At 37.7% G+C, this 12049-nt stretch overlaps 1 protein-coding gene; it reads left to right on the top strand.

Moving 5' to 3' along the window:
- The window catches only part of LOC311094365 (uncharacterized protein), a 337913-nt gene that overhangs the window by 34971 nt on the left and 290893 nt on the right, over positions 1–12049 (top strand).

The raw sequence follows: 12049 nt of genomic DNA, 5'->3' as shown, positions 1-12049 counted from the left end.
ATCTGATCATAGCCTGAAAAATTAGCATCATTGTCTCCCTATTAGCCCCCCACCCACATCCAGCCAGACTTCTCATCACATTCAAAACTTTTTCACACTTCAACACAATTTTACCTACATGCACGGCCCAAGTCATACGCTCTTCAAACCAAATACCCAAAAATTTAAAAACCTTTACTTTCTCCAATGGAGACCCATACATATAGCCCTATTTTAGGTAACTTTCTTTTAAAACCAAATATCATATATTTAGTCTTAGAAGCAGAGATTTTGAAGCCCCATGTATTTCCCCATTCCTCTACAGATACTAACACTCTTTGTTTTAAAACAAACTCTACATTACGCCCTCTTTTCCAAACGGCCCCGTCATCTGCAAATAAAGATAACCCGAATCCCCTCTCTATTCTCCCAAAGATATCATTAATCATTATATTAAATAAAACTGGACTTATTACACTACCCTGTGGGGTTCCATTCTCTATGTCCACAGTCTTTGAACTAACACTACCAACCTTTACTTGAATTGTTCTTTTCATTAAAAAGTCCTTTATCCAATTAAACATTCGTCCCCTAACTACCATGTCAAAAATTTTAATCATCAATCCCTCCTTCCACAAAGAATCATAAGCCTTTTCAATATCCAGAAATACACTCACCCGAAGGAAAGCTCATTTTAAGAAGAAGATTTAAATATTAAAACAATGTTATTTGTGAAGTAACAATATTCAGCTCACAAGATATTGAACGCAGAACACCACAAATATACGAAGCAAATATAAAAAGCAATACCCAAGTTGCAGACTTAAGACCTTCACTATGAACATAGTCAAGTTTTAAAAAAAATAAAAATAGTTTCAGGTTTGATATTTGCTGTGTATTCACCTAGACTGCTTTAGTGTACTTTTGTGTAGGCTATTGTACATACAGTACGCAAAAATGTTTTATGTAAAAGTTACAATTATTCACCAAAGAGATTTTTTCATGTTCCAAAGGTTGTAGTATGTTCCTACTGACCAGACTGACTTACTACAGGTGGAATTTTCACAGTATCTCCCTTACTGTACGTTCAGTATACAAATATTAATTTAAAAAAAATTACAGTAATTCCCCTAAAGTATTTTTCCTGTTCCAAAGCCTGTAGTGCTTTCTTATTGACTTACACTATCCCACACTGACTTACTACAGGTGAAATTTTGACAATACCTCCCTTACTGTACGTACTGAAAGGTTGGGGTCAGAATCCCCTGTTTCTTCAATTAAATTATATATATCCTTTTGAATGATTACTTTATTCTTATTAAAAATTCAACAACCAAGTAGTATCCTAATCATTTCTGTATTCATTTTCTTTTAGGTGCATTCCAGTGTGTGCCCTTGGGTTGTGTTCACATGCAAGGGGCCTTTTGATGATAATTGTCTTGGGACTCCTGGAAACTCCATCTGCATACATTCAGTGTTTTACAGCCAATTGGTCAAACACAAAATCTTGAACTGTCATTATTTCTGGAAGACCCCTTAGGACTTTCACATATAAAACTCTTCGTCTCTTTGTCCTCTTTTTCTGGACCTTTTGTTACGACCCTGGCTCAAGGGAGGCAACATAGAGGAGTCACAAACGTCTATTATGACCAAAATAAGGTTTATTGCAAACAAAATGAAACAGACAAAGAATAATGGTGGCTGCTGCTATCCATGCTACTGCTCCAGGCTGCAGTGTGAGAGAGAGAGAGTGTGGGTGGAGCTAGACGGGGCTTTTAAAGGCTGACCAGCAGAGCCAGGTAATTAGGGAAATGATGGGAGAAGCTTCCAGGATACCTGCAAAACAGGACACAGAGTAACTTTTGGACATAACACCTCCTTCCATAAGTAGGTTGCTCTAAAGCAACCGCTCAGTTAAAAGTCACACAGAGTAACACAAAACTAAACTGACTCCATATACGACCTAGACAGGGCATCTGCAAACACATTGTCCTTTCCACGGATGTGCTGGATGTCCAAATTAAATCCCTGCAAAAATAAACTCCATCGCATCAGCCGGGGGTTTGAGTTTTTCATCCTACTGAGAAAAACAAGAGGGTTATGGTCTGTACAGACCACTAGGGTCTGACAAGAAGATGTGTAAACATCAAAATGAACCAGAGCTAGAATAAGGGCCAAGGCCTCTTTCTCTATAGTAGAATAATACTTCTGATGCATGTCAAACTTCTTAGAAAAATAGCATACAGGAGGCTCAACTCCCTCTGAATCCTCTTGGAATAAGACACCCCCAACACCAGCATCACTAGCATCAACAGCTAGTTTGAAAGGCCTATCAAAATCAGGGGCAGCAAGAACAGGAGCACTTACTAACAATGCTTTCAAGTTCTCGAATGCAGATTGACACAAGCTGGACCAAACAAACAGGACTTTTGGGCTGAGAAGGTTAGTCAAGGGAGCAGCAACACCTACATTGCATTACAAAGACTCCAAAGCCTGAAGAGGAGATTTAACAGAGATATTTCATTCAAAGCTCAATACATTGATTTCCTTAACAACATGTTGGAGCAAGGATATGCAGAAAAGGTTCCCACAAATGAGCCCACTCCAAAACAAGGAAAGGTGTGGTACATTCCCCACCATGGTGTACATCACCCAACCAAAGGGAAATTGCGTGTTGTGTTTGATTGCGGCTGTACTTACAAAGGTACATCATTAAACAGCCAGCTTTTGCAGGGCCCAGACTTCACTAACACGCTTATTGGTGTCCTCCTCCGGTTTAGAGAAAAGCCCATCGCTGTTATGGCTGACATCAACGCCATGTTCCATCAGGTCCGGGTCCCACACAAGCATGTCATCTTCTTGCGCTTTTTATGGTGGCCCAATGGAGACGCTACAACGGAGCCAGAGGAATACAGGATGTGCGTGCATTTGTTTGGAGCTGTATCCTCTCCAAGCTGCTCAAACTATGCACTGAGAAGAACTGCTGAGGATAATGCACTGCAATACTCATCCGACGTCCTCAGCACAGTCAAAACAAATTTCTATGTGGATGACTGTCTCAAGTCCACTGTGACAGAGGAAGATGCAGTGAAGCTCATACATGGACTAACATCTCTCTGTAAAAAAGGTGGCTTCCATCTCCAAAAGTGGGTCACAAATAGCCAAAATGTGTTTGCACTTATTCCCATCAATATCAGAGCAGTGGGTTTGGAGAATATGGATTTGGACAGGGACCAACTCCCTGTGGAAAGAGCTCTGGGGATGCAATGGTGTGTTCAAGGAGACACGTTCAGCTTCAGGACTGCAGTGCAGGAACGTCCACACACCAGGAGGGGCATCCTTTCTGTGATGAGCTCTCTCTATGATCCACTGGGTTTTTTGTCTCCGTTCATAATCCCTGCCAAGTTACTGTTACAGGAGCTGTTTAGAATGAACTTCAAATGGGATGAGCCAGTCCCCAGTGCCGTCTCCAGACATTGGTCTGAGTGGCTCTCTGAACTTCAGTATATGAGTGGATTTAAAGTGGAACGGTGCATCAAACCCAAGAACTTTGGAACACAAGTGAAAGCAGAACTGCATCATTTTTCAGATGCCAGTCAATCAGGATATGGCACTGTTTCATACTTGAGATTGGAGAGTACTGACAGTGTGCATGTTTCATTCATCACAGGCAAGGCTCGTGTTGCTCCTCTAAAGCAACTAACCATCCCACGCCTTGAGCTTGCTGCAGCTGTGCTTGCGGTTCGAGTGAACACAATGCTGTTAAAGGAGCTACAGTTGCCATTGCAAAGGTCATTTTTCTGGACTGATAGCACTACTGTTCTCAAGTACATCTTCAATGAAACAAAGCGCTTTCACACATATGTTGCCAACCGTGTCAGCACCATAAGAGAAGCCACGGACAAAGATCAGTGGAGGTATGTAAACACCAAAGATAATCCTGCAGATGAAGCATCTCGAGGACTAAGAGCTCAGGAGTTTGGGAAAGGAAAATGGCTAAAAGGACCAAACTTTTTGCATTTGTCTTCCACCGAATGGCCAAAACTCGACTTGGATTATAAATGCCAACTCTGCGGCCAGGAAGATTCTCTCACAATGTACAGTGTGCAGAAGGTACAGAGGAAAACTTGGAGAACAGAAAATGTCCGATTTACCAGAGGAATGAGTTGTGCCTGATAACGCACCCTTTACAAATGCGGGAGTGGACTATTTTGGACCACTGGATGTGAGGAGAGGGAGAACTGTGCTGAAGCGATATGGAGTGATATTTACCTGTCTGAGCAGCCGCGCAATACATCTGGAGGTGGCGCACTCCCTCGACACAGACTCCTGCATCAATGCTGTGCGGAGATTTATCTGCAGAAGAGGACCTGTGACAAGTATGAGGTCAGATAACGGCACAAATTTTGTTGGTGCGAAAAAGGAGCAGAGGCAGGCTCTGGCTGCTTTAAATCACTCTAAAATTGAAAGGACTTTTGTGCAGGAAGGAGTGACGTGGAGTTTTAACACCCCAGCTGCATCTCACCAAGGTGGCGTTTGGGAGCGTCTGATTCGCTCTGTGCGCAGTGTACTTACCTCTGTTGTTGGACATCAACTGCTGGACGAGGAAGGCCTGCAAACACTGTTTTGTGAGGTTGAAGCAATACTCAATGACCGGCCAATAACTAAGGTCTAAGAAGATCCCAATGACTTGGAAGCGCTCACTCCAAATCACATTCTCCTGCTGAAAGGCAAGCCCATTCTGCCACCAGGTCTGTTCGAAAAATCTGACCTGTACATTAAGAGGAGATGGAGGCAAGTGCAGTACGTTGCGGAGCTTTTCTGGAAAAGGTGGACATCAGAGTATTTGCTTGTAATGCAAGAAAGACAAAAATGGACAAAACAAAAAAGAAACTTCATCCCAGGAGATATTGTTGTAATCGCTGATGCTACAGCTCCAAGAGGCTCATGGATGATGGGCAGAGTTCTAAGTACCACAGCTGACTCAAGAGGACTGGTCCGCTCTGTGAAGGTCCAAACGAAGACCAGCATCCTGGACAGACCAATAACCAAGCTCTGTCTTCTCTTGGAGACTAACAATTGACTATGCATCTCATTCTCTCTCCTATCTCTGTTTTCTATCTATTTGTTTTTTGCAGGCATGGAAAATCTGAAGATGCAAGATTCAAGCTTAGTGTTTAGGTTATAATCAGGAAATAGCTCCTTTGTGCTAAAAGCTAAGGTTAATTGTGGGTAAATTACCGTCACAATTAGGGGCTGGGTTGTTGGAGCTATTTTGCACTTTGTTTATTTTAGGCTTAAGTTATAGTTTAATTTATTTCTTTTCTTTTCTTGCTAAAAGTTAACTTGCTTTATTTTGTATTTATGCTTATTTTCTTGTTTATTTACATTGTCGTTTATTGGTCACGTGGTGCTATGTTAATTTGCATAAATAGGTCAAGGTGGGAGGAACCAGGTGGGCTGCGAGGGCATATGTTTTTTTATCACAGCGTGAGAGAGGCAGCAGGAAATGTCTGGGAGCTTGCTTATATGTGTAAATAAACCTCCTCGAACTCATCTTTTGCTATGGACATTAGTTTATTTTGGTACCTCTAACCATGCGTAAAGCCTAACCCATGACGTAGCCTCAGTGGCCATTTGAGAAGTTTGCACTGCAAAAACTCAAAATCTTGCCAAGTATATTTTTCTAATTACTAGTCAAAATATCTCATCACACTTAATATAAGACAAAATTGCCTAAAGACCAAGATTTAAGTGAGATAAAGGAGCTTGTTTTTAGACAGTGCATCTTGAATATCTTGTTAAGTGAATCTGTCTTGAAAATATCTTGTTTTGAGCCATATCTCAGATGAAACAAGCTTTTTTGACATGTCATAAGGTTTTTAAGCTGCTGTGTTAATTGTAAAAGATGAATCGTCTTATTTCAAGAAATAGACTTGACTTGAATTGAGACAACAAATCTGCTTTATTGAAAACTGTAGGTCAACATGCCAAACTCACAACTCACAATGCAGTACAGTGAGTATGTATAATATTTACATATAGACAGCAAAAAAACTTAATTTATTTACGTATAAACAGCTTTACCGACGTACAAATTTGTACATATTCCTATTTAACTTAAAATCGTGGCATTAATGTTTTTACTCTATTGCATTCAATTGTCTTATTAATTAAATTTTCAGTCACATTTATTAATAGTTTAACGTTACTCATAAATAATAACAGCTCTGTTCGTGCTTCTGCTGCAATCTCGTTTAGGAGGATTAATAGCCTACATGGTGTTAAACAAGAATACACTTTAAAACCTTAAAAATACCTTTTTTATCGTTTAACCATTTTGTAATATTTGGTTTATTTACCGCGTGAGACACAAAAAAACACAACATAAATTCACAAAAGACATCCATTTTATTAGATTGGTGTAATCCAAATCTTTAGAATCCATGTGTTGTTTGCAAGAAACAGATCCAAATTCAGCCCTTTATCCAGCGATCTTCATCATTTCTCTCAGCAGAGACCGTTAACGTCAAATCCCAGCATCCCGCGCTCGATTGAATTCAAATTCAAAAATTGCGCCTGAAGCGTTACGACATGTTTTACGGCAGCGATATCAAACGCTCATTGGCTCTCGCATGCTTCGTCACAGATTGCAACATGCCGTGTTTAAGTTTGTGTTCTACATTTGAAACAGAGAAGCGCGCGCGCCTTTACAGAGCGAACAGCGAACCGAAACCGGATTAACATTTTCATGGATTAAGAATTTAAATTCTGCTCTATAACGTTACAAAACTATTATACTGCACTGCCAGAGAGGACTGCGACACATCGTCATGTGAACGACTTTTGGTACCGGTTTTGACATTTTCTCACTAAATAAATTATTGTGATTAAACTTGTAACGTTATGTCTGTTGTCTTTCTTTATAATTGTAGCCTAACCTTACGTACAGTAGTTTTAAGAAATGGTTAGGTTTAGGGGTAGGATTAGTGGCTCAAACTATCATTTAATGCTATATTGTTAATAAAACTGCCATTTCCCTAACGTTACACATGTCCATTACTTTTTATCCTTTTAATATTGTCTATAAAAATGGCTATGTTTAGGTGGAGTAGGGTTAAGGGATCTTACATTTATAATCTATAAAATGTTCTACTATGTTTTCATATTGCAGTTCCATACTGTGAGCCAAAATGTTGAGAAAAATGAAGCTGTTTCCCTTTTATGCAGTCCTCTGGGACTTTTTGCTGTTTAAATAAAAACAATGGTTAAATGCAAGTCTATTTTTCACTTTTTCTGTCTAGTAAACAGTAGTTAATGTCTTGAATCTAGTAGGTAAAATGTCTTGAATCTAGAACAGTATTATTTTTGTTGAGCTTACAATAAGGTAAATACACTTGAGATAATGACAGGATGGTAAATTATGGCTTATTATGGCAAAAGAGCACTGCCTAATACGAGTCAGGAATGCTAACTTAAAGACATTTTGTCTCAAAATGCCAGTTTCCAATCTTATTTCAAGTTGGTGGTGACTTAAATCTAGAACAGTGTAACAATTATAGAACTAAAAATTAGTTAAATACACTTGAAACAAACAGGATGACCGAAAAAAAAAAATGCTACTTTTGAGGGGAAAATACTATTTTTGAGCATGACAAGCTTATTATGAGACACAAAACATGACAAATACTAGTAAAATATAGCTAAAAATGAGTTTTCCCAGCTAATTTCAAGATCACTCATATCTTGTAAGGCTTAAATATAATGTCTTATTTCAAGAAATCTTACCAAGAGAATTTTCACTTGTTCCATTGGCAGATTTTTTTGCTTATTACAAGCAAAAATATCTTGTATTAATTTTTTTTTGCTTATTTTTGGAGAGGCCTTTTTTCCAGTGTAATAATCCGTGCTGCAGGACTATCCATTTATTTAGCCTATATGGGCTATGTGCACAAGCGTCGCGACGAAGTTCTTAGAAACTTAGATGTGTCACACACATTATATCTCTTTATTTCGTACAACAGCAGCACTCATCTTGTTTGTTTATAGCGGATTCCGATGAAGACAGTCGTAAACCGGAAACTGATATGCCAACTTCTAACAATAGCGGAAGTTCGTCGCGACGCTTGTGCACATAGCCTATTTAGTTTAATTTTCTATTGATTACAGATAGGACTATATACTTTATTTATTCAAATTAAACTGCATGTTTCCATTGATTGTGAAGCTAGACATTGAAAATTGCAGATCAAGCGCATGCGGCTAAATGTTTTTTCTTGTTATGAATTGTATCCTATTTTCCGTTATTACAGTTAACTACGCGAAGTGATATGGAACTGTAATGCGGCCAAGACCTGCCTGGAACTACTTTAGCCGTGCGTTTCCCTGAAAATAATGCACACCTTAGAACGTTCGTCAACCAATCAGATTCAAGCATTCAACGGCCCTGTAGTATAAACAGAAATAAACGTGCATAATGTAGCCAACAAATCCTATCCCCTCAGTCTGCTGACACCAATGAAATGAGCTTTAAGTGTAAATTTACAGGAGATTTGAAGACATCAGCATAATAAATGAGGTGAAAACAGGAACTATTGTCATGAAATAAAGAGTGTTTTCAGCAGATCTGTTAATATTGATGAGCCTCAGACTATCAACACTCATTCAACAAGCCATTCAGGATCATCAGCAGATCATCTCACTTTATTCTGAGTGTTTGCTGTTAGAAACACATTATTTGAGTCAGGATACATGATAAAAGCCTGTAAAACTGCTATATTGAAAGACAATACTGTAATCTTTCACAATATGGATAAAACATCAATAACACAAAAACAATCACTAATGACACTCATTTCCATCAACCACTACAGAGAAATATATGTCCACATTAATCTAAATCTAGTTTGATTTTGACATTAATCAAGTAGCCTATTTAGATCATTAAAATAATATGCGCTGAAACTAACAATGATCATAAAACATTTAAAACTAAAGAGCATCAAAAAGCAATACTGTTCCAAGAGTAGCCTAATTAACGCTATTCATTTAAATAACATCTTTTAACATTTAAGAGTTGATTTAATGTCTCACGTGGCTCATTATAGGCTCAACAAAAAGTAAGAGGTCGATTCACATAATTCCCCTCACAGATCTCAAACTTTACCTCTTGACTCGACATTCAGTAACAGTTCTCACTCCAAACATCGAGACAATCACACAAACGAACACAAACTCGCTCAGGTCTGAATGAACTCAACATATTCTCCTCATGCTCGCTGCTGCTGCACTAAATGTTTATTTCAGAAGGAAGACGCCAGAAAAGACGCACAAGTATCGCTGTGATCGATGAAAACAATACAGAAACGAGCCTGTCGCTTAATCAAACTGTATAAAGTGTGTGTGATGGTTGTGTAAATATGAGAAATACCGTGAACTGCTCTCCTCACCTCAGAAGACTCGACGGTGCGTGCCAATTCGCAATCGCATACTATCCGCCCTAAATAGTCTCAGAAAATAGAATCAGTACATCCCAGATCGTAGTATGCTAGTTCCTAAGATACCCGGATGGTCTACTATTTCCGGTCAGAATCCGGTTAGAACTACAAACACGAGTGAAAAGTGCTAAAAAACTACAGACATGGAGGACGCGTGAGTCCGATGGTTATGTAAAGATGTTTAGATAAAGGGGTTTGAGTGATTAATTATCAGTATCTAACCTGACGAACATGTATTTATTAAATGTTGTCTACATTATATTGCATCTGCAGCAGCATTGTGAACTTTTGTAAAGATACGTTTATCCATTAACTTTTTAAAGTCCAACTGAAATCAAAATTGACCCTATTTACTTTGTGAGCGCATATTACTAGTCTTGTGGTGAACAATTAACATAATAAAGTATGATATTTTTTTTACTTTGAGCAATTCTGGAGCTATAATTGACTCTTCTTAGGAGCATATAAAACAAAACAGCTCCTTGGAAAAAATATTGTAGTAGTTATAAACAAAAGTTTATTTTAGTTCAGATTAACATTTGAGGGCAGCAATTGTAGGCCTACTCATAATGTCAAAATAAAACTGACGTAATGTTACTTGAAGGCATTATAGCCTACTATTCCTGCCAAATTTACATGGTTGCAGTGAGTGTTACGTTACTACAGTAAATCTGTAGTGGCTATTTGTCCATAAACTTAAACAAAACTAATAATACCACACTGGAAAAAAGGCCTCTCCAAAAATAAGCAAAAAAAAATTAATACAAGATATTTTTGCTTGTAATAAGCAAAAAAATCTGCCAATGGAACAAATGAAAATTCTCTTGGTAAGATTTCTTGAAATAAGACATTATATTTAAGCCTTACAAGATATGAGTGATCTTGAAATTAGCTGGGAAAACTCATTTTTAGCTATATTTTACTAGTATTTGTCATGTTTTGTGTCTCATAATAAGCTTGTCATGCTCAAAAATAGTATTTTCCCCTCAAAAGTAGCATTTTTTTTTTTCGGTCATCCTGTTTGTTTCAAGTGTATTTAACTAATTTTTAGTTCTATAATTGTTACACTGTTCTAGATTTAAGTCACCACCAACTTGAAATAAGATTGGAAACTGGCATTTTGAGACAAAATGTCTTGAAGTTAGCATTCCTGACTCGTATTAGGCAGTGCTCTTTTGCCATAATAAGCCATAATTTACCATCCTGTCATTATCTCAAGTGTATTTACCTTATTGTAAGCTCAACAAAAATAATACTGTTCTAGATTCAAGACATTTTACCTACTAGATTCAAGACATTAACTACTGTTTACTAGACAGAAAAAGTGAAAAATAGACTTGCATTTAACCATTGTTTTTATTTAAACAGCAAAAAGTCCCAGAGGACTGCATAAAAGGGAAACAGCTTCATTTTTCTCAACATTTTGGCTCACAGTATGGAACTGCAATATGAAAACATAGTAGAACATTTTATAGATTATAAATGTAAGATCCCTTAACCCTACTCCACCTAAACATAGCCATTTTTATAGACAATATTAAAAGGATAAAAAGTAATGGACATGTGTAACGTTAGGGAAATGGCAGTTTTATTAACAATATAGCATTAAATGATAGTTTGAGCCACTAATCCTACCCCTAAACCTAACCATTTCTTAAAACTACTGTACGTAAGGTTAGGCTACAATTATAAAGAAAGACAACAGACATAACGTTACAAGTTTAATCACAATAATTTATTTAGTGAGAAAATGTCAAAACCGGTACCAAAAGTCGTTCACATGACGATGTGTCGCAGTCCTCTCTGGCAGTGCAGTATAATAGTTTTGTAACGTTATAGAGCAGAATTTAAATTCTTAATCCATGAAAATGTTAATCCGGTTTCGGTTCGCTGTTCGCTCTGTAAAGGCGCGCGCGCTTCTCTGTTTCAAATGTAGAACACAAACTTAAACACGGCATGTTGCAATCTGTGACGAAGCATGCGAGAGCCAATGAGCGTTTGATATCGCTGCCGTAAAACATGTCGTAACGCTTCAGGCGCAATTTTTGAATTTGAATTCAATCGAGCGCGGGATGCTGGGATTTGACGTTAACGGTCTCTGCTGAGAGAAATGATGAAGATCGCTGGATAAAGGGCTGAATTTGGATCTGTTTCTTGCAAACAACACATGGATTCTAAAGATTTGGATTACACCAATCTAATAAAATGGATGTCTTTTGTGAATTTATGTTGTGTTTTTTTGTGTCTCACGCGGTAAATAAACCAAATATTACAAAATGGTTAAACGATAAAAAAGGTATTTTTAAGGTTTTAAAGTGTATTCTTGTTTAACACCATGTAGGCTATTAATCCTCCTAAACGAGATTGCAGCAGAAGCACGAACAGAGCTGTTATTATTTATGAGTAACGTTAAACTATTAATAAATGTGACTGAAAATTTAATTAATAAGACAATTGAATGCAATAGAGTAAAAACATTAATGCCACGATTTTAAGTTAAATAGGAATATGTACAAATTTGTACGTCGGTAAAGCTGTTTATACGTAAATAAATTAAGTTTTTTTGCTGTCTA

Source organism: Abramis brama (assembly GCF_963993115.1).
Source record: "Abramis brama genome assembly, chromosome: 1".
Classification (NCBI taxonomy): Eukaryota; Metazoa; Chordata; class Actinopteri; order Cypriniformes; family Leuciscidae; genus Abramis; species Abramis brama.
Note: the sequence above shows the minus strand (reverse complement) of the source record. Positions and strands in the feature narration are given on the sequence as shown.